Here is a 22,656-nt window from a genome sequence, read left to right as displayed (position 1 = left end):
CCCAAAGCCCCCAAAAAGTGTAGGTAAATCCAGGTCTGGATTTCATCCAAAGAGCTGTCGGGAATTATCCTGACAAATAATAATCTACCGTCGCAGTCCTTTGAGGATAAAATATTGATAGGTAATCTAATCAAGGTGTTTAAAGTGCTAAAGAGATTGAATAAGGGAGATAAGAGAAAATAATTTCTTCTGGTGTAAGAATCCACATCAATGGGGGAAACTCAGGAGTGAAAGCAGGGAGCAATTCTTCACATACAGGGTAGTAGAACATTGTTTGGGGCTTTGTCCGCTGAAAGATTGTTTGTGTTGGGTCAGCTGAAGCTGTCAAGACTGAGATTGGCAAATGTTAGTGAGGTATGGGTATCAGGATATATGGAACAAAGGTGGGAAAATGGATTCATGATGCCAATCAGCCGTGACCCAATGATCGGTACTCAGAGGAAAGTCAGGTAAGCACATTGTGGAGAGAAAGGAATAGAATAGTGTTGGTGGGCACATATGAAGAAGGGTGGAGCATAAACACTGCTCTTGACCTGTTGGGTTGAATGGCACATTTCTGTTCTGTATTACTTTCAGACTTGTGATTGAATGGTGGAGCAGGATTGAGAGGTAGGCGGCCTACTTCTCTTTCTAGTCCCATAGGTGGACACCCTTACCTAATCAAGGGCAAACAAGGACGGGCAATAAATGCTGGCCTTGCCAACGACGTTCACATCCCATGAACAAATAAAGAGAAATGCAGGATATGCGATACTAACCTCAAGCCCAATACTTCACTCATGTTCATTAATGTTATGTTTTATGTCAGTGCTGGATTTTCTGGGATTGAGCATTGCTTGTGTTGGCTTTAATCAAAACGCAAGAATGTTGATTAGCTTTCAGACCACCACAGCTGATCATTCCTCAGATGGGTAGACGTGAAATTTCTGGATCCTATACCATTAACATAATAACTGAAACATGAAGGACTTTTATTTTCTCTGATGAAACAGCTTTTTTTAAAGTGCCTGTAAGCTTGAGTACTAACAGGACCTACAATCCAACAAAATTTGTCATTGCTCAGCCTTACCACTGATCCTATGACTCTTTATGCAAAGTTACAGTACTGGGTTGCAAAAGGTACAACGTGTGGAGTGTGGAGGTTTGCAGAGTCGTGCCCTGACAGCTCCCTTGTTTCCCTGCCCTCCACTCACTTTTGCATCCATAATTTTTTTTAAATTCATATACGGAATGCTGGCTAGGCCAGCATTTATTGCCCATACCTAATTGTCCTTGAGAAGGTAGCGGTGAGCTGCCATCTTGAATCACTGCAGTCCCTGAGCGTGTAGGTGCATCCAAAGTGCTGTTTGGGAGGTGATGCACGATCAATTACACAAAGACGAGAGTTAAATGCAACTGAGGCTTTATTACACTAAGATGTGTGGCCCCCGACAACAGCTGGTGAAATGGCTGCTGTATGGGGAGCACACATATTTATACTCCGCCTACTGGGCGGAGCCAGCAGGCAGGGAACTACCCAGTACCTGTAGTACAGGGCCTGACCACAAATCACCTAATATATACATCAGTGGCGACTACCACAGGAAGGAGTTCCAGGTTTTTTACCCGGCAACAGTGAAGGAACAGCGATGTATTTCCAAGCCAGGAGGGAAACCTCTAGGTGGTGGTGTTCCCAACATGTTTGCGAATGTGTGCACAGCTAAGGATTTGAGGTAAAAGCACAATTTAATTACGCTTTCCTGTCAGTGAACACAACGTATTGAAGGTATCACTGTTGCTTTTTCTCCCAGTTTCTTCCCTCCAAAGGTGCAGATTTGTGCTCAGCTTGTACTGACTGGCTGCCATCCAGCACGTCATTAAAACGGCCATGCTTCATGTGTGAATCTAAATGGTGAGTGTCTGTGAATTATTTGTCCAGGAACGTCACTGCAGTCACACAAAATCCTACCTTGCACCCACATACGATTTTGCTTTTCAAGAGGAATCATCGGATTCGAGATCAATTATCTCTGCAATTGAACTGCTGGCAGGGTGCCTTTCAACATAGAGCACTCCACGTACACACAGAGATTGTTGTGGAACAAAGAATTATACATGGTTCTCATGGATTTCTCCAAACACAAAACATTGGGAAATACACTTCAAAGTACTTATGAAAGTGTTTTGCAATACAAAACATTAACAATGTATTGGTCCAGAGACATGAGTACTTCATTTTGGCTGCATTGTCAGAGGTGGCATCTTTTAAGTGAACAAGGTCCCATTTGCCTGGTCAGGAAGATGTAAATGATCCCAGACTAATATGCAAAGAAGCACAAGAGAGTATTCCTTGTGCACTGGCCAATATTTATTCCTCAAACAACATCCCTAAAACCTGTTTAATTTTTCACTGATTCTTTTGCGATTTATTCTTGCTGTGCTTCTACATTCCTTTGCATTGTAGCAATATCAACAACTCAAAAGTATTTATTTGGCTGCCCATAATTCATAGAAGGTGCAATTTAAAGCAAGCTCTTTGTTTTAAAATCTGCATCATTGCTCGTGCCAGTGAGGAGCTCGCATTGGCAACTTCACCAGAGATTCAGGAGTTCATTATAGCTCAAATGTAAAATGATAAACAGTTCAAGTATCTTTCCCCAGCACAATCTTTACTAACCAGTTGCTCTTATGTCTGCTCAACTGCTGGCATAATTAAAAACACGAAATGGATTGATGAACTGGAGCAACTTTGCAATGCAAGACTTGGTATGGATCAATATACTACTCTGGCTATCAATATAAAAGTAAAAATACTGCAGATGCTGGAAACTTGAAAGAAAGCAGAAAATGCTGGACATACTCAGGAGTTCTGGCAGCATCGATGGAGAAAAAGAGTTGACGTTTCAGATCGATTGCATTCTGATGACATTCTCGGCCTGAAACAAAACTCTACTTCTCTCCAACGAGGCTGAGTATTTTCAGCCTTTTCTGTTATTATTTCTATCTATGAATAGTTAGATTTATATTGGCCTTGGAAGAGGACACACACTACAAATTCTGGGCATGAAAGGAGGCAATTCCAATGCAAACTTATTGAAGTTAACCATCTGGAAGGGATGGGAGTCAGTTCTAACCTAACCTGCCTGTCAGGAAACTGACACAACCAGATGTGCTATATATTGAGCCTCAAAGCCATCTTTCAGTTGAAGATTGTACAGACGAAGATGAACACATGTTCAGCTGCAAGCAACCATCAATGAAGAAACTTTATTTACACCGCCAAAACAGAGAGGGCAGCAGAAAGGCAGAATAACATAATGCTCAGCTCTTGCGATATATTTTACTCCTTCCCTATTTAAAATGTAAAATGGTACATGTACATAATACAATATGACTGAACCAATATCAATAATACCACAAATTTAACAGATTTGGTTGCATTGTTGATTTTACCATAAACATAACCAGAACATATATGACCAATATTTCTCGAGTAATTTACATGCAAAATCTTTTCCTTAACACCTTAATAAAAATATCATAATTTGACAAGAAGTGATTAAACTAACAATGTCCTTCTTCTTCCTTCCTACATTCTTTCAGCTGAACTATCTGGCTTCCTCCTTCGCTGTCTGAGTATCTCCTTCCATTCCAGCTTGACTCTCTGCTCTTACAACATCTCTGACTGTGTCATACCTGAACCTGAGCTTTGACCACCAACCCCACTTCATAGTTGGGTCCGTGACATTGATTGATGTGGCTTAATGAACGGCCTTGGCTCACTTTGTTCTACCAGTGGATTCTGTGATACAGGCAACCTTTCAGTTTCTTTTAGACTTTCATTTTCGTTCTGACTGTGGGAGGAATTTGGATTAGAGGGCATTTCTCATGCTCTGACTTTGTTAGATATCCTCTTTCAAGCAAATGATGGGCATGGCACTGAATAACTCTCCCTGACAGTGTATCTCTCCAATCTCCAGTGCGGGAGCAGGGTGAGTGCTGAAGGGGGTGGAGGAGGCACTGCCAAGGCACAGTGACCAGCTCGCCTCGCTAGGAGCTGAACTGGCCAGGGTGTAGGGCAGAAATAAGGGCCTGAGAGCGAAGGTAGAGGACCTTGAGAACAGATTATGAGTTCACATGGTCTACTCGAGGATTGATTTTTTAATAATGGGGGTATCATTGTTGCCGAGGGTAAGGAATGTAGATTATTCAGCGATTGTGCTTTCCGACAATGTCTGCACCTGGCTGATGTGGTTTTGGAGAGAGGGCTGGCCCAACAGCCGGTGTGGAGTTTGGACATGGGTTGCTCGCGGATCTGGGTTTCTTGTGAGGACGACCAAGGTGTTGGATGCATACGTAGAATTTAATAAGAATGGGGAGGTTTCGCCCTCGATGCTATGAGAGGCTTTGAGGACAGTGGTGAGGGAGTGATTGCCTACAAGGTGCAAGTGAATAGGAAAGCAATGGAGGAGCGCCAGCGGCTGGAGAGTGATATATTGCAGGTGGATGAGAAATATTCGGAGGACCCAACTCCGGAGTTTTTGGCCAGCAGGAATGTGCTGCAGGGATAGTTTGATCTGGTGTCCATGGATAAAGCGGTCCATGGGGTGAGAGAAGGGGTGGTTTATGAGTACGGGAAAGAGCAAGTTGCCAGGTGGTGTGCCGGTTGAGGCAGCAGGCGGCATCCTGGGAAATTGTTGAGGTTCGAGCGAGAGGTTGGAGAGCTGGTGTCAGTACCAGAGGAGGTGAATGGAGTGTTTGAGGCATTCTACAATAAATTGTACAGCTCGGAGCTGCATGGGGATGAGTTGGATATTGTGAAGTTTTTGGAAAGATTGGAGTGTCCCAGGTTGGAGTGTCAGGAGGGGTTGGAGGAGTCTTTGGGGGTGGAGGAAATTAGTAAGGCGACTGGGAGTATGCAGACGGGGAAGGCATGGGATCTGGATGGGTTCCCAGTGGAGTCATCCTCAAATCCCTCATAGTGCAGAAGGAGGCCATTCAGCCCATTGAGCCTACACCGGCCCTCTGAACATGCACCTCACCAAGGCCCACTTCCCCACCTTATCCCTGTAACCACCTCCCCCCGCCCCCCCCGCCACCCCCCCACCCCGCCCCTCCCATAACCTCACCTAACCTATGGGCAATTTAACATGACCAATCCACCTAACACACATATCTTTGGACTGTGGGAGGAAACCAGAGCACTCGGAGAAAACCCACGTAGGCATGTAGCCATCTGGGATGGCCGTGGGTAAAATGGACAAGCCAAGAATCAGGCATGCTCAGAGCCTGAAATACATATTTGTCGGCAAAAGTCCAGGCGGTATCGAAACTCCGTCCCCTTAGCATGTTAATCAGGCCGATTAGCATTTGATGGCCCATCTTCCCCAAAACAAAGGACTGGTACTCAAGCAACCGGGACAGTCCCAGACATTTCGGCGCCACTCCCTGTTCAAGGGAAACACAAACAACGGGGTCAGTGACCGCTTGGGACACGCCCAATCATCCAGATCCCCGCCCACTTATTGGCTAAGGAATCGAACGGAGTGATCAGGGATCACCCAATTAGTAGGGCCCAAATCGAAGGACTGGCCAAAAGAGAACGAAAACCCCCTGAGTATAAGAAGAGTTCGCCATAGGTTCGCTCTCTTTTGGCCTTGGTACCCCGGTCATGGTCATCGCCAATCGTAGCACCACCAGAAGCGAGTTCAAGTTCAACGCCCGTTACCAGACGTATGAAATGAAAACAAAATGAAAATTGCTTATTGTCACAAGTAGGCTTCAAATGAAGTTACTGTGAAAAGCCTCTAGTCGCCACATTCCGGCACCTGTTCGGGGAGGCTGGAACGGGAATTGAACCGTGCTGCTGGCCTGCCTTGGTCTGCTTTAAAAGCCAGCGATTTAGCCCAGTGTGCTGGATGAGCCCAGCTGAGCAGCAGGTACTCCTTCGAACCCGAGAGATCCAGAATTGATCAGCGGCCACTGTTTCTCTGACCTAAGCCGGGTGCCCGAAGTTAAGTACAGTTTGTCTTAGTCGATAGGTGTAGTTAACAGGTAGTGTTTATGTTGCATGACTAATTGTGTGTAAATAAAGTACCCTTGAGCTTGAACTAACTAACTGGTGTTTGGCTCATTGATTGATAGCCAGTTGAAACTTGTGGTGGTATCATTCGATACCTGGCGACTCTAAGCATTCGGACATGGGTAGCATAGAAAGAAAGGCAAATTCACTGATTGCCCTAATTGGAACAGAGCCACAGAAAAGACCAATTTGAAAAAGAAACTGACAACAGGCAGGGGAGAAAGTACAAACTCCACAGAGACAGTCACCAAGGCTGGAATGGAATCCGGGTCCCTGGCGCTGTGAGGCAACAGTGCTAATCACTGTGCCATCGTGCCGCCCCATTTTACAAGAAATGTGCAGATCGGGTGATGCTGTTATTGGTGGAGGCTTTTCCGGATTCGACAGCCGGAGGTCACTCCCGGACACGATGAGCCAGGCATCTGTCTCGCTCCTATTAAAAAGGACAAGGCCACGGTGGAGTGTGCATCATACTGGCCAATCGCATTGTTGAATGTTGATGCTAATGTTTTGGCGAAGGTGCTGTCGCTTAGGTTGGAGGGGTGTCACCCGCAGGTTCACAGAATTACAGAATCCCTACAGTGTGGACGGAGCCCATCATGTTTGCATCGATCCTCTGAACGAGCACCCCACTCCCACCCCCCAACTCCACTTAACCTACCGATTAATTTCTTTTATCATGGCCAATCTACCTAACCTGCATATCTTTGGAGCACCCGAAGAAAACCCATGCAAACGCGGGACGAACGTGCAAACTCCACGCAGTCAGCCAGGGCCGGTATTGAACTGGGTCACTGGCGCTGTGAGGCAGCAGTGCTAACCACTGTGCTACCGTATCACCCCGTTGTTGCGGAAGATCAAAAGGATTTTGTTAAGGGTAGGCGACTGTCTTCCAACATGCGGCACCTACTGAATGTGGTAATGTTCCAGGCAGAGAGAGGGGAGAACCAGAAGTGATAGTGGCATGAGATGCGGAGACAGCCTTCGATAGGGTAGAGTGGGGGTTTAGGAGAATGAGGCAAGGGTGCCTTATGTCCCCTCGCCTATTTGCATTGGTAATTGAGCCTTTGGCCATCGCTTTGAGGAAGTCGAACAAATGGAGAGGGGTAATGAGGGGGAGGAGCATAGGGTATCATTATATGCTGATGACCTATTGTTGTACATCACAGACCTGGTTCCCATGATGGGGGATGTAATGGGGCTTTTAAAGGTGATTGGGGCTTTTTCTGGGTACAAATTGCATTTGGAAGAAAGTGAATGTTTTCTGTTCACTCCACGGGGAAGGGAGTTAACTTGGCGGTGTTGCCGTTCTGCCTGACGCGTTCTCATTTTAGATATTTGGGGATACAGGTGACACGGGACTGGGTGCAGCTACGGAAACTGAACTTTACTCATTGGTGAGCAAGGTTAAGGTAGATCTGCAGAGGTGGGTCAGGCACCCTCTGTCTTTGGCTGGGCGAGTGCAGTCGGTAAAGATGAATATTCTACCAAGGTTTTTGTTTTTATTTAAGTGCCTTCCAGTGTTTCTGTCTAAGGCGTTCTTTGTGGGATGGAATGGTATTTTTTGTCATTCATTTGGGTGGGTAAGTATTAGGAAGGTGGTCCTGCAGAGGGACTGGCAGTCAGCGGGTTTGGCGCTTCTGAACCTGATTTATTATTACTGGGCGGCGAACGTGGAGAAGGTATTGATTTGGTACAGGGGTCAGGACAAGGTCTGGGTGAAGATGGAGGCTAGTTTGTGAAAGGGGACAGGGCTGCGGGCACTAGTGACCGCCCAGCTTCCGTTCTCTCCGGCATAATCTCCTTTTCGAGCCTACAAGATTGGATGCCAGGTTTAGAGGTTGGGAGTATAAAGGGCTGGTGGTAATGGGGGATTTATTCCTGGAGGGGCGGTTTACAAGTCTGGCGAAGCTGGTAGATAAGTATGGTTTTGCACTGTCCGAAATGTTTAGATATTTGCAGGTTAGGGATTTTGCTGAGATGGTTTTGTCCGAAATTTCCGGTGATGCCGCCAATAATCCTTGATGGAGGGAGTCCTGTTGTTAGCGGAGGTGGAGTAGGGGAATACTTCAGGAATTTACAGGAGGATTTTGTCGGAGGACGTTGTGTCACTGGGGAGGATTAAGGTCAAATGGGAGGAAGAGTTAGGAAGGGAGGTGGAGGAGGGGGGTGTGGTGTGATGCCCAATTGATGGTTAATGCCACATCTTCTTGTGTGAGGCTCAGGCTCATACAGTTAAAAGTGGTTCAACGGGCAAACTTAACAAGGTCTAGCTAGGATCAGTCGATTGTTTGAGGGGGTAGAGGATAAGTGTAGGAGGGACCCAGCAAATCATGAATATATGTTCTGGGTATGTCATAAGCTGGCAAACTTCTGTGCTCCTTCTTCAGCACCTTGTCAGCAATGTTACAATTGGAATTGGAGCCTGATCCCCAAGAGGCCATTTTTGGGGTGTCGGGCCGGCCGGAGCTCAGACAGGGGCCGGGGCAGATGAAGGAGCCTTTGCCTCGCTGGTTGTTCTCAGGCGGGTTCTGTTGGAGTGGAGATCAGCTTCTCCACCCAGTGCCGTGGCATAGTTGGGGATCTCATGGAGTTGTATCTTGAGAAAATTAAATATATGCTGAGAGGCTTAATTGGGAGGATTTATATAAGACGGCAGCCATTGTCATGTATTTCAAGGGATTGGTCACCGTCAGATGTTAGGGCATGTGGGGGGAGGGGTGTTTATTTGATTTGTATATATAAAAAATGTTTGTTAAAAATATATATTTTTTAAACTAATCTTTGCCACATTATGGCTGGGATTCTCCGAAATCCCAGCCAAGTGTTGACGCCGGCGTCAAAACCGGTGCGAGCGATGGTGATGTTATCAGGCCTCCAGACCCAGTCATTCTCCCTGTCCTCGGGGCCTAAAACGGCGCCGGAGTGCTGTGCGCTGCTATGTGCATGCGTGCCACGGCTGTCTCCACGCTGGCCCGCAGGAACATGGCGGAGCACTACAGCGGCCCGGCGCGGAGGAACATAGGCCCTCCCCAGAATTAGCACACCCGCCGATCACTTGCCACCGATCACGGGCCTGCCCACCCTGGAGGCCCCCCCCCCCCCCAGAGTCGCTCCCCCCCCCCCCCACCAGTACGGCCCCCGCAGCCAGAATGCCGATGTCTTGCTGGGTAGGACCATACGCAAATGATGCCGGTGGGACTCGGCGGGCACTCGGCCCATCGAGCGTGCAAAATCGCCGCAGAGGCCGCTTTCAATGGCCCCCGGCCGACATCGCGGCGACTGAGCCGGCACGATTGCCGCCGATTCTCCGGTTGGCGGAGTATCGTCAGCCCGGCGTCAGAGCAGCGTGGCGGGATTTGCGTACCCCCCCTCCCCCCCGCCCCCCGCGATTCTCCGACCCAGCGAAGGCTCGAAGAATCCCGACCTATATGTTTATTCTTTCTGTTTAATACTATCCTTTACATCCTTGTGATGAAACGGCCTTAATTTTCATCCCTCTAAGCGGGGGAGGTATATAAGATTCCTTACTGTTTATTTCCTTTGTTTCCATTTCATTTATGTTATTTTATTATTTTGGTTTGTGGACCCATAATCAGAATGTGCTTTTAAATAGAAGACTCAAAGTTGAAGCATGTCTGCTTGTCAGGACACTGTTTCCATGTTTTGTTTTGGGAAAGGAGAAGTCAGATACCTCGACACCGAAAGGATCTTCGGACCCAGATTTGGGGAGAGTTGGATCGATTGGTTGGCTGGGAACCAATGTGTTGCCAGGGACAGTGTTCTGCCTGACCTCTGTCAGTGATTGGTCCCTCTGTGATACTTTCTGAGATAACTAGGCAGAAACGCTTAGACCTTGGAGTGAAAGGAATACTCTCTCCTGCACACTGAAGTGAAAGAATTGCTCTATTGTTCTGAAAGCAGTGAGTACCTGGCACGTCCTTTGCTGTGAACTTGAAATGATGCGGAACCTGCAGAGAAGTAGATCCACCTTGCCAGAGGAAATCAAGCTTAGAAGGAAGAAGTATAAAAATAAAAACTGAACTTCAGAAAGATACTATCTAGAATTCATCCAAGTGCATCAAAGATCTTTGTCCTTTTATTTTTATTAACACTTTCTTTCCTTTCCACCACCTCTTCCCCTCTGTGTTATTTGTCTGTGTGTGTCTGCAGAGAGAGTGGGGGTAGTTAGAAGAGGGGGGTAAGGAAAGGCGTATTAGAGACACAGATGCATTAAAATCCTGTACATAATAAAAGGTTACATGTGTTAAAGTAACAAACCTGGTGACTGCAGTTTATTGGGTTCAGCGAAGGACTTCAGGCATTTTAAATAAAATCTAATCTAAGGGGCTGGTTTAGCACAGGGCTAAAGAGCTGGCTTTCAAGGCAGGCCAGCAGCACGGTTCAATTCCCATACCAGCCTCCCCGAACAGGCGCCAGAATGTGGCGACTAGGGGCTTTTCACAGTAACTTCATTTGAAGCCTACTTGTGACAATAAGCGATTTTCATTCATTTTTTCATAATTTTGCCTGTGTTATAACCCCGGGTCAAGCTGGGTTGGAATTGACTACCTACTAGCACAGGGTGTTGTGACACTCCAGATTCACATCATGTAGCTGGCTCTTAACTGACCTCTGAAATGGCCTCGCAAGTCACTCAATTCAAGGACAATTAGGGATTTGCAGGGGTGGGCAAGAAATACTGCCCCTGCCCGCAATGCTCACAACCCATTAAAGGATACACGTTCATGAGGTCCCAGATGCTGTGTGGACCACACTGCACCATAACCAATTTGTATTTTCAGCAAATTGTGGAGCAAAATTATACGATTTGATGAGTGAGGGCAGCACGGTTGCACAGTGGTTAGCACAGCTGTCTCACAGTACAAGGGACCTGGGTTCGATTCCGACTTTGGGTGACTGTGGAGTTTGCATGTTCTCCCCGTGTCTGCGTGGGTTTCCTCTGGAAGAATAGGGGAGAAGACATGGAAAGATAAGCTTCAATTTAGTGGTTTCAACAGCTGTTAAAAGTGAATGATGCCGATAGGTTCTACAGTCCTGGAACAGATTATACATTAGTTGGAAAAGAGAATCCTTGTTTTGTGCTTAATATATTGCTCAAGTAGGCATTTTTGTACATCGAATTTCAGTGCATTTTCCTGCCAGTGTTCTGCTCGCTAAGGTTCGGGTAGTTTTGCAAGAGTTTAACATCTTCAATAAAACCCTGTGCATGGTGACATTCACTGTGACAATAGCTGTTTGCTGCTTACTTAAAGTTGTTATTCATTGTAACACTTATTTTAAAGCATGGTGCAATGATCGGCCAGTCAGATGATACATTTCACCCAGCTATCCCATCTAATCACAGAGGATTTGATCTTTAAATCCTTTCCAATGACAGCAATCAGTTCAACTGCAGGAGGAACATGTTTCCATTGTGTAATAATATTGATTGTTACTGCTGCAGTTCAAAAGGATACAATATCTATTAGGCTGAGTCAATAACCAGGGGAAACTAGTCCCTCATTGGAGGGGACGATATACATTGGTACTTTGTAGCAAATGAGGTAAATACTGAAACATGACAGTTTGGGAGTGAGTCTGGCACTCATCTTTTAAATTTGTAGACATCTTTAATCCCAAACACAGCGGGGGGGGGGGGGGGGGGGGGGGGGTGGTTTGGCCAAAGGATGAAAACAAATGCTTAATGCTTGCTGTAGTCTTAAGGGTAGCTAACCTGTTTTAACAAAATGAATTTGAAAATACATAATTTTGATCCTAATGATTACCAGAAAACAAACTTGCCCAGCGTATTAAACCAGAAATTTGCAAGTTTAGTATTCAAGTGTTGACCATTTTCACGGAGCAATATCTGTGGGGTCCTCGCATCCACCTTCCACTGAAGTTGTGCACGTGATGTTCTTTGTTTTCTGAATGTGGGTGACTTTGAAGTGTAGTCTCACAAATAACATCAAGTGATGTATTGAACAAAGCTAACTTGTTTACACTACAACTAAATAGATTTGACTTGCTTGCTAAGATATAAAAGATAACTGATTGACTAAACTATGATTCTATCTACAGAGTTCGTAATAGCACGACTATTCTCTATCTCACCTAACAACCTTCTCCCCGAATTAAGATTATCACATGATCCACATGTAGGTGCTTGATCACCATCTAGTGGTTGGATGTAGTTACAGTAAATTGTTAACCCTTCATTATTGTTACAAAACACATACTGTCACAGTGAAGTGTGCTGGTGCATATGGCAGGATGGTTCAAGGGATTGGGTGGCACACGGATGTAGCAATCGACATCCTGGTGGGGAGAGGTCCAGAAGAGGATGAGGGATGTCCGGTTCTTGCAGAAGTGAAGAATGTCACCTCGCCCTCCGTTCTCCTGTAACTTGAGCGACTCATTCTGGCTTTATTCTCTTCCAATTAATTTCCCAGAAGAAGGGGGGTCTCCAAACAAAACACCCATGAACAAATACTCGTTCCTCCTTGTGACTCCTATAAGATGTAGTAGTGCAGCACCTTTTTAGGTAAAGTCCTCATAGCAGGGCAGCACGGTAGCACAAATGGATACCATTGTGGCTTCACAGCGCCAGGGTCCCAGGTTCGATTCCCCGCTGGGTCACTGTCTGTGCGGAGTTTGCACGTTCTCCCTGTGTCTGTGTGGGTTTCCTCCGGTTTCCTCCCACAATCCAAAGACGTGCAGATTAGTTGGATTGGCCATGATAAATTGCCCTTAGTGACCAAAAAGGTGAGGAGGGGTTATTGGGTTACGGGGATAGGGTGGAAGTGGGGGCTTAAGTGAGTCAGTGCAGACTCAATGGGCCGAATGGCCTCCTTCTGCCCTGTATGGTCTATGTTCTAATTTGCAAAATACATTGTGCTTGAGCGTTAGCAAGTTATTTTATATTCATTTACCAGTGGGCATTTCTGTCTAGACCAGAAATGGGGGAGACAGTGGCGTAGTGGTATTGTCGCTTGGCCAGTAATGGAGAGACCCAGTAATCTAGTACACCAGAGACCTAGAGTCATTCTCTGAGAACCCGGGTTCGAATCCTGCCATGGCAGATGGTGAAATTTGAATTCATTAAAACAAATCTGGAATTAAAAGTCTACAGACGACCATGAAACCATTGGTGATTGTCGTAAAATCCCATCTGGTTCACTAATGTCCTTTAGAGAAGGAAATCTGTCACCCTTACCTGGTTTAGCCTAGATGTGACTCCAGATCTACAGCAATGTGGTTGACTCTTAAATGCCCCCCCTAGGGATAGGCAATAAATGCTGGCACAGCCATGAACAAATTTTTAAAAAAGCATTTATTGGCCATCCCTAGAGAAGGTGGTGGTGAGCTGCCTTCTTGAACTGCTGCAATCCCTGAGGCGACACCCACTGTGCTGTAAGGGAGCTCGTTCCAGGATTTTGACCCTGCGACAGAGAAGGAATGCTGATATATTTCCAAGTTAGGGTTGTGAGTGATTCAGAGGGGAACTGTCAGGTGGTGGGGTTCCCAGGTGTCTGCCACTCTTGTCATTCTAGATAGTAGTGGTTGTGGGTTTGGAAGGTGCTGCCTTAGGAACCTTGGTGCGTTCCTGCAGTGTTTCTTGTACATGGTACACACGGCTGCCACTGTTCATCAGTGGTGGAGGGAGTGACTGTTTGTTGGAGGGGTAGCAATCAAGCAGTCTGCTTAGTTTTGGATGGTATCGGACTTCTTGAGTGTTGTTGGAGCTGCACGCACCCAGGCAAGTGGAATGTATTCAATTACACTCCTGACTTACACAGAAACATACAAAGAAAATAGAAGCAGGAGGAGGCCATTCGGCCCTTGGAGCCTGCCCCACCATTCATGATGATCATGTCTAATCATCAAGTTCAATACCCTGCTCCCGCCTTCCCCCATATCCCATGATTCCTTTAGTCTCAAGAGCTAATTCTAATTCCTTCTTGAACTGTGACTTGTAGATGGTGGACAGGCTTTGGGTGGTCAGCAGCTGAGGTACTCACTGCAGGATTCCTAGCCTTTGACCTGCTCTGGTAGCCCGACACTGGATTCTCCACCCAAAGCGATTTCCGATGTTCGAGGCGAGGGACAGAGGATCCCTCCCAATATGTCTACAAGGGTGAAGGTACCATGAAGCCTCTGGTAGACTTATTAATGAATGGCACATTAACATTTCAAGAATCCAGACCAAGAATATACATCCAAGCCAATGGGAAGAAGTGGGAGCTATATTGCATGAACCCCCTCTCGCACGATCCTATCATAAGTCTAAAAAGCCCAGGAAGGCTAACATTTTCCTTGCTGCATTCTGACAGTGCAGTTCTGACTCTTCCCAAGCTAAAGCTGGAATCCACAAAGAGTAACAGGTCCTGCTCATTGGCAGACAGCAGTACCTATTCTCGGCAAAAAGAGAAATAAGGATTTCTTTTCACACAGTGAATTGTTGCACATTGCCTGTAAGCGTGCTGGAAGCAGCTTCAGTCGTATATTTTTGAAAGGGAATTGAATATATACTTCAAAAGCAAAACTTTTCAGGGCCACAGGGAAAGAACAGTAGACATGACTAATTGGATTGCTCTTTCAAAGACTCGGTGTAGACACAGACCATAGGGTCTTCTCTTGTTTGATTTTATGATTCTATTATCATGGCAATAAATCCAAGCATATTGTTGCCATCAATAAATGTTATGCGTATCACTACAATGTTTCCCTTAAGTGATTTATTACTTAGACTACAGCTCCTATGTAATGCTTCCCCAGTGGCTACAGTATGGGTAGTGAAAGGTTGCGAGCTTTTCAGATGAGACTTTCTTGCGGCCGTGTAAAGCCGATGAGCATCTGACTGCAGGCTGCAAGATCTTGGATGCTGTTGGGGAAATTTGTCCCAGCTGGCTTTACTGCGTCGTGGTCAGTGTCAACTGAATGGATGTCAAGTGTGTTCATGACAGAGGGCAACACTCATTGAGCCAATCTGCGGGAGAACAAACGGTAGAAGTCTTTTGAAGAGTCTGAAAGGTAAAAACATGGGGCTGGATTCTCCGTTCCTGAGAGTAAGTGTTGATGCTGGGGTGGAATTTGTGGAAATTCACGGCAGCAAAACCAGCACCAAACCTGGATTGATTCAGCGTCTGTGGAGGTGCGGCACGTGGAACACAATCGATTCCAATGAAAAAAGGTGTGGGATTCGTCAGGTCCATGATTGACACTCGGGGGGGCTGACAAGCTGCAGCCGCATATACACATTACATTCCCCACACACACTGATCCCAGCCAACTAGATGGCACTGGCTGTGCTGGAGCACGCCCATACAGCTGATGGGTAGGCTGGGGTCAGAGGGCACCGAGGGAGGTGACCTGGGGGGACACTTATACGACTCGTGGACCTAGGTTCACAGTGAGCTGTCAGCAGCGTGCGCAGCTGCATGGCTGCCTTTCCAGATGCGGCAATGGTGCTCCATGCCCCTCTCCCCCAACCCTACAGCCCACCTCCTGGCCATCCCTCGCTACTCCTCCCGGCCCTGGCAGAAGCCCTCGCGCCAGCGCACAACTGTCAGCAAACTATGTTGGACACTTTCCGTACCCCCCTCACTCCTTCAGCAGCCATGGCGCGTGTTTCACGATTTTTAAAAGCACAAGTGAACCCTGCCGTCGGGAACTCGGCCCATCGGAGGCGGAGCACCAGGGAGGCTCTGGAGAATACCGGACCGGGTCCGTTAATGACCTGCAAACGGTGTTTACTGCACGTGCATTCTGGACTGCATTTACGTCGCTGTCGAGGTGACGGAGAATTGCGATTTGGCGTCAAATTGGCACCCGCCGTGATTTTTGCGTCAGAATCTATTCTCTGCCCAATCGCGTTTTGCAATTTTGCCGTCAGCCAATGGAGAATCCTGCCCGTATTCTTCATCATCGAATCATAGAATCATAGAATTTACAGTGCAGAGGGAGGCCATTCGGCCCATCGAGTCTGCACCAGCTCTTGGAAAGAGCACCCTACTTAAGCCCATGCCTCCACCCTACCCCCGTAACCCAGTAACCCCACCTCACCTTTTTTGGACCCGAAGGGCAATTTATCATGGCCAATCCACTTGACCTGCACATCTTTGGACTGTGGGAGGAAGCCAGAGCACCCGGAGTTAACCCACTCACACACGGGGAGAACGTGCAGACTCCGCACAGACAGTGACCCAAACCTGGAATCGAACCTGGGATCCTGGAGTTGTGAAGCAACTGTGCTAACCACTGTGCTACCGTGCTGCCCTCTTTGACCAGAAATGGATGAGCTACTGACGTAGAATCCTGTCTGAAGAGCTTGGCTACAGTATTGTAGTCATCCAGGAGACACGCAGGAGGAAGTTTCAAACAGATTTATTCTGAGCTCAAAAGTAAAGACACACCTACACAAATGTCCCTGATCAGGACCAACTGAACCCCAGTCCGGGTCTGGGATGCATTTCAAGGATTTGGTAATGAGTCCCAGTTGGGTGGGCCTCTGCCAGTTATCATGGGAACTCCTACTCCACGTATTGCATGGGAAGATCAATAAGTGATTCCCTATGGTCCTCCTGACAGTTATCACAAGTATCTAATGAGGTGAACATGTGTTATATGATAAGCTGCAGTGTGCTAATACTACTGGCCAGAATGCACTGCAATTAAAGCCATCTGTACTTTCAAACATTCTGCCACAACTCCGAAGGAGTCGGATTACCAACCCTCACCCAATAGAACATAGAACATAGAACATTACAGCGCAGTACAGGCCCTTCGGCCCGCGATGTTGCGCCGACCTATGAAACCAATCTAAAGCCCATCTTCACTATTCCCTTATCATCCATATGTTTATCCAATGACCATTTAAATGCCCTTAATGTTGGCGAGTCCACTACTGTTGCAGGCAGGACATTCCACGCCCTTACTACTCTCTGAGTAAAGAACCTACCTCTGACATCTGTCCTATATCTATCCCCCCTCAATTTAAAGCTATGTCCCCTCGTGCTAGACATCACCATCCGAGGAAAAAGGCTCTCACTGTCCACCCTATCTAATCCTCTGATCATCTTGTATGCCTCAATTAAGTCACCTCTTAACCTTCTTCTCTCTAATGAAAACAGCCTTAAGTCCCTCAGCTTTTCCTCATAAGATCTTCCCTCCATACCAGGCAACATCCTGGTAAATCTTCTCTGCACCCTTTCCAATGCTTCCACATCCTGCCTATAATGCGGCGACCAGAACTGCACGCAATACTCCAAATGCAGCCGCACCAGACTTTTGTACAGCTGCAACATGACTTCATTGCTCCGAAACTCAATTCCTCTACCAATAAAAGCTAACACACCGTACGCCTTCTTAACAACCCTATCAACCTGGGTGGCAACTTTCAGAGATCTATGTACATGGGCACCGAGATCTCTCTGCTCATCCAAACTACCAATAATCTTATCATTAGCCCAGTACTCTGTATTCTTGTTAATCCTTCCAAAATGAATCACCTCACACTTTTCTGCATTAAACTCCATTTGCCACCTCTCAGCCCAGCTCTGCAGCTCATCAATATCCCTCTGTAACCTGCAACATCCTTCCGCACTGTCCACAACAATACCGAGTTTAGTGTCATCTGCAAATTTACTCACCGATCCTTCTACGCCCTCCTCCAGGTCATTTAGAAAAATGACAAACAGCAGTGGCCCCAAAATAGATCCTTGTGGTACACCACTAGTAACTGAACTACAGGCTGAACGTTTCCCATCAACCACCACCCTCTGTCTTCTTACAGCTAGCCAATTACTGATCCAAACTGCTAAATCACCCTGAATCTTGTGGGGGAGTCGATTTCAGCGGGAGCGGAGCAGGATAGTCAATTTCAGCGGGAGCAGGGCGCAAGTGATTTCTGGGAGGTAAGTTTCTCCTTTATAAACACTTGTCTTTGCAGGAGCAGGCCAGTCGATTTCAACGGAAGCGGAGCAGGCTAGTCAATTTCAGCGGGAGCAGTGCGCAAGTGATTTCTGGGAGGTAAGTTTCTCCTTTAAAAACACTTGTCTTTGCAGGAGCAGGCCAGTCGATTTCAGCGGGAGCGGAGCAGGCTAGTCAATTTCAGTGGGAGCAGTGCGCAAATGATTTCTGGGAGGTAAGGTTCTCCTTTAAAAACACTTGTCTTTGCAGGTGCAGGCCAGTCGATTGCAGCGGGAGCGGAGCAGGCTAGTCAATTTCAGCGGGAGCAGTGCGCAAGTGATTTCTGGGAGGTAAGTTTCTCCTTTAAAAACACTTGTCTTTGCAGGAGCAGGCCAGTCGATTTCAACGGGAGCGGAGCAGGCTAATCAATTTCAGCGGGAGCAGTGCGCAAGTGATTTCTGGGAGGTAAGGTTCTCCTTTAAAAACACTTGTCTTTGCAGGAGCAGGCCAGTCGATTTCAGCGGGAGCGGAGCAGGCTAGTCAATTTCAGCGGGAGCAGTGCGCAAGTGAGTTCTGGGAGGTAAGTTTCTCCTTTAAAAACACTTGTCTTTGCAGGAGCAGGCCAGTCGATTTCAGCGGGAGCGGAGCAGGCTAGTCAATTTCAGCGGGAGCAGTGTGCAAGTGATTTCTGGGAGGTAAGTTTCTCCTTTAAAAACACTTGTCTTTGCAGGAGCAGGCCAGTCGATTTCAGCGGGAGCGGAACAGGCTAGTCAATTTCAGCGGGAGCAGTGCGCAAGTGATTTCTGGGAGGTAAGTTTCTCCTTTAAAAACACTTGTCTTTGCAGGAGCAGGCCAGTCGATTTCAGCGGGAGCGGAGCAGGCTAGTCAATTTCAGCGGGAGCAGTGCGCAAGTGATTTCTGGGAGACCTTCACAGGAGCAGGCTAGTCAATTTCAGCGGTAAACACTTACCTGGTCCCGTTTTCGGTGCCTCTTTACTGTTTTTAAAATTTTTTTAGTGTTTACGACGGGAACAGGAAGTTCGGCCCGCGGACTTCTGGGAAGACCCTCACCAATAAATTCTGGTGGAGAGGAAACCCGAGACACTACACGTGTAGTGTCTCCCACCCGCCCTCCTCCTCGAACCTAATAATAAAACCCATTGGTGTGAGGTAAGTACCATATTTTATTATTATTATTATTATTTTTGAATAATTTAATTTAGTTGTTAGCCAGATCTTGGTAGAAAGTTAGCGGGATGGCAGGGAAGGGAGTGCAATGTTCCTCCTGCAGGATGTTTGAGGTGAGGGATGCCGTTAGTGTCCCTGCTGATTTTACCTGCAGGAAGTGCTGCCATCTCCAGCTCCTCCAAGACCGAGTTAGGGAACTGGAGCTGGAGTTGGAAGAATTTCGGATCATTCGGGAGGCAGAGGGGGTCATAGATAGCAGCTTCAGTGAATTAGTTACACCAAAGATTGGAGATAGATGGGTAACTGTAAGAGGGACTGGGAAGAAGCAGTCAGTGCAGGGATCCCCTGCGGTCGTTCCCCTGAGAAACAAGTATACCGCTTTGAATACTTGTGGGGGGGGGGACTTACCAGGGGTAAGCCATGGGGTACGGGCCTCTGGCACGGAGTCTGTCCCTGTTGCTCAGAAGGGAAGAGGGGAGAGGAGCAGAGCATTAGTAATTGGGGACTCGATAGTCAGGGGCACAGATAGGAGATTTTGTGGGAGCGTGAGAGACTCACGTTTGGTATGTTGCCTCCCAGCTGCAAGGGTACGTGATGTCTCGGATCGTGTTTTCCGGGTCCTTAGGGGGAGGGGGAGCAGCCCCAAGTTGTGGTCCACATTGGCACTAACGACATAGGTAGGAAAGGGGACAAGGATGTCAGGCAGGCTTTCAGGGAGCTAGGATGGAAGCTCAGAACTAGAACAAACAGAGTTGTTATCTCTGGGTTGTTGCCCGTGCCACGTGATAGTGAGATGAGGAATAGGGAGAGAGAGCATTTAAACACGTGGCTACAGGGATGGTGCAGGCGGGAGGGATTCAGATTTTTGGATAACTGGGGCTCTTTCTGGGGAAGGTGGGACCTCTACAGACAGGATGGTCTACATCTGAACCTGAGGGGCACAAATATCCTGGGGGGGAGATTTGTTAGTGCTCTTTGGGGGGGTTTAAACTAATGCAGCAGAGGCATGGGAACCTGGATTGTAGTTTTAGGGTAAGGGAGAATGAGAGTATAGAGGTCAGGAGCACAGATTTGACGTCGCAGGAGGGGGCCAGTGTTCAGGTAGGTGGTTTGAAGTGTGTCTACTTCAATGCCAGGAGCATACGAAATAAGGTAGGGGAACTGGCAGCATGGGTTGGTACCTGGGACTTCGATGTTGTGGCCATTTCGGAGACAAGGGGCGAAATTCTCCGTTATCGGCGGAAAGTCCGCCGATCGGCGCAAAAAACGGCGCAAATCCCACTTGCGTCACGTCGGAAAAATGGGTCGATAGTCTCTGGCCCGAAATGGGCTAGCAGCGACGTAACGGGATCCGCGCTTGCGCAGTGGTTCACGCCGTGCAGCGTCATACGCGCAGCACGGCGTGACGGCGCATAAGGCCGCGCTGCTCCCCCCCACCCGACCGCAACACCCGACCGCAACACCCGACTGGATGGCTGGCCGTCGCTCAGCCCCGAGGTTCGAGTCACGCGATGTGGAGGCGCTCCTGGACGAGGTGGAGCAGAGGAGGGACATCCTGTATCCCGGGCACGGCCGCAGAGTTGCCCCACGCCACAGCCGGCATCTGTGGAGGGAAGTGGCACAAGCCGTCACCGCTGTGGCCCTGACACCACGGACAGGCACCCAGTGCCACAAAAAGGTGAACGACCTCGTCAGAGCAGGCAGGGTGAGCCTCCCCATATCCCCCCTCCCCCATAGCCCCCCTCCCCCATATTCCCCCCTACCCATATCCCCCCTCCCCAATATCCCCCCCTCCCCCATATCCCCTCCTCCCCCATATCCCCCATATTCCCCCTCCCCCATATCCCCCCTCCCCCATGTCCCCCATATCCCCCCTCCCCCATATCCCCCATATCCCCCCTCCCCCATATCCCCCATATCCCCCCTCCCCCATATCCCCCCTCCCCCATATCCCCCATATCCCCTCCTCCCCCATATCCCCCATATTCCCCCTCCCCCATATCCCCCCTCCCCCATGTCCCCCATATCCCCCCTCCCCCATATCCCCCATATACCCCCTCCCCCATATCCCCCATATCCCCCCTCTCCCATATCCCCCATATCCCCCCTCCCCATATCCCCCATATCCCCAAGTGAATCCAGCCCTAACCTTAACCTCTGCAATGCACGCGCAACCGATGGCGTGCATTCATATACCTGCCTAACACTGTTGCCTTTTACCCCTGCCGCCCCCCCCACAGGAGAAGCGGGCACACAACAATAGGGAGCATGTGAGGACTGGAGGAGGGCCCGCTGATGAGAGGCCACTGACCGTACACGAGGAAAGGGCCCTGGAACTGGCTGGCGGACCTTAGGACCGGGAGGTTGCTGATGCAGAGGTCGGGGGCGTACTAGCGAGTGAGCCACCGACAGCCCGTCCCCATATCCCCCCTCCCCTATATCCCCCTCCCCCGTATCACCTGATCACTGCCTGATGTCTAACCATGCATGCTTCATTGAGTATCGCAGGACCAAACGTCCAGGCACCCATCCCCGCAGATGCAGACCGCCCGCAGGATGCCCCTCGGAGGCCACAGGAGACGGAGAGACCCGCACCCTCCAGCAGGCGACGCCCGCAGGATGCCCCTCGGAGACCACGGGAGATGGAGAGACCCGCACCCTCCAGCATGCGACGCCCGCAGGATGCCCCTCGGAGACCACGGGAGACGGAGAGACCCGCACCCTCCAGCATGCGACGCCCGCAGGATGCCCCTCGGAGACCACGGGAGACGGAGAGACCCGCACCCTCCAGCATGCGACGCCCGCAGGATGCCCCTCGGAGACCACGGGAGACGGAGAGACCCGCACCCTCCAGCATGCGACGCCCGCAGGATGCCCCTCGCACACCACGGGAGACGGAGAGACCTGGAGCAACAGGGAGACGACACCCCCGTCACGTGCGGGAGCGACCACCCAGCGATGAGGGGGGCAGCCACAGGCCCCCGTCACATCCGAGCCAGGACACCACTACCCAGGACACCACTACCCAGGACACCACTACCCAGGACACCACTACCCAGGACACCCCTACCCGGGACAGCACTACCCAGGAAGACGAAATACCGGACAGTGAGTCAGAGTGGATGGGTGGAGACGAACCCCCACCCCAAAGTGCCATGGACTCAGAGTGGGATGAAGAGCACGACACAATCCCACTGCTGTCACCAACACCCTCCACCATCGCAGAAACACTCACCACGGTTGGGCACTTTAGTGATGAGGCGTCTGGTACACTCACTGGTGCGCACAACACAGCCGTCCCGGTACAGCAGGTGGAGCTAGGAGCAGCAGAGGGACCGGGCGGTCGGAGGGCAGCCCAGCCCAAGCGAACATCTGCCGCCCAGATGGATCCCGGGTTCCTGCAGTTACCACACCCACACATAGATCCGATGCAACCACCGACCCGGAGACGAGCGAAGAGGGTGACGGGCGGCTTGCGGCGGCTGCGGTCGCAG

At 48.9% G+C, this 22,656-nt stretch overlaps 1 long non-coding RNA gene across 1 annotated transcript in view; it reads left to right on the top strand.

Annotated features, from left to right (window-relative positions):
- Positions 1-22,656, top strand: part of LOC140386045 (uncharacterized) — a 266,317-nt gene that overhangs the window by 1,405 nt on the left and 242,256 nt on the right. The window contains exon 2 of the long non-coding RNA XR_011933558.1: positions 1,791-1,891. This is a non-coding gene — a long non-coding RNA (uncharacterized lncRNA). The remainder of the gene's footprint in view (positions 1-1,790; positions 1,892-22,656) is intronic.

This window comes from Scyliorhinus torazame, chromosome 11 (assembly GCF_047496885.1).
Source record: "Scyliorhinus torazame isolate Kashiwa2021f chromosome 11, sScyTor2.1, whole genome shotgun sequence".
NCBI lineage: Eukaryota > Metazoa > Chordata > Chondrichthyes > Carcharhiniformes > Scyliorhinidae > Scyliorhinus > Scyliorhinus torazame.
This window is presented reverse-complemented; position numbering and strand designations above follow the sequence as displayed.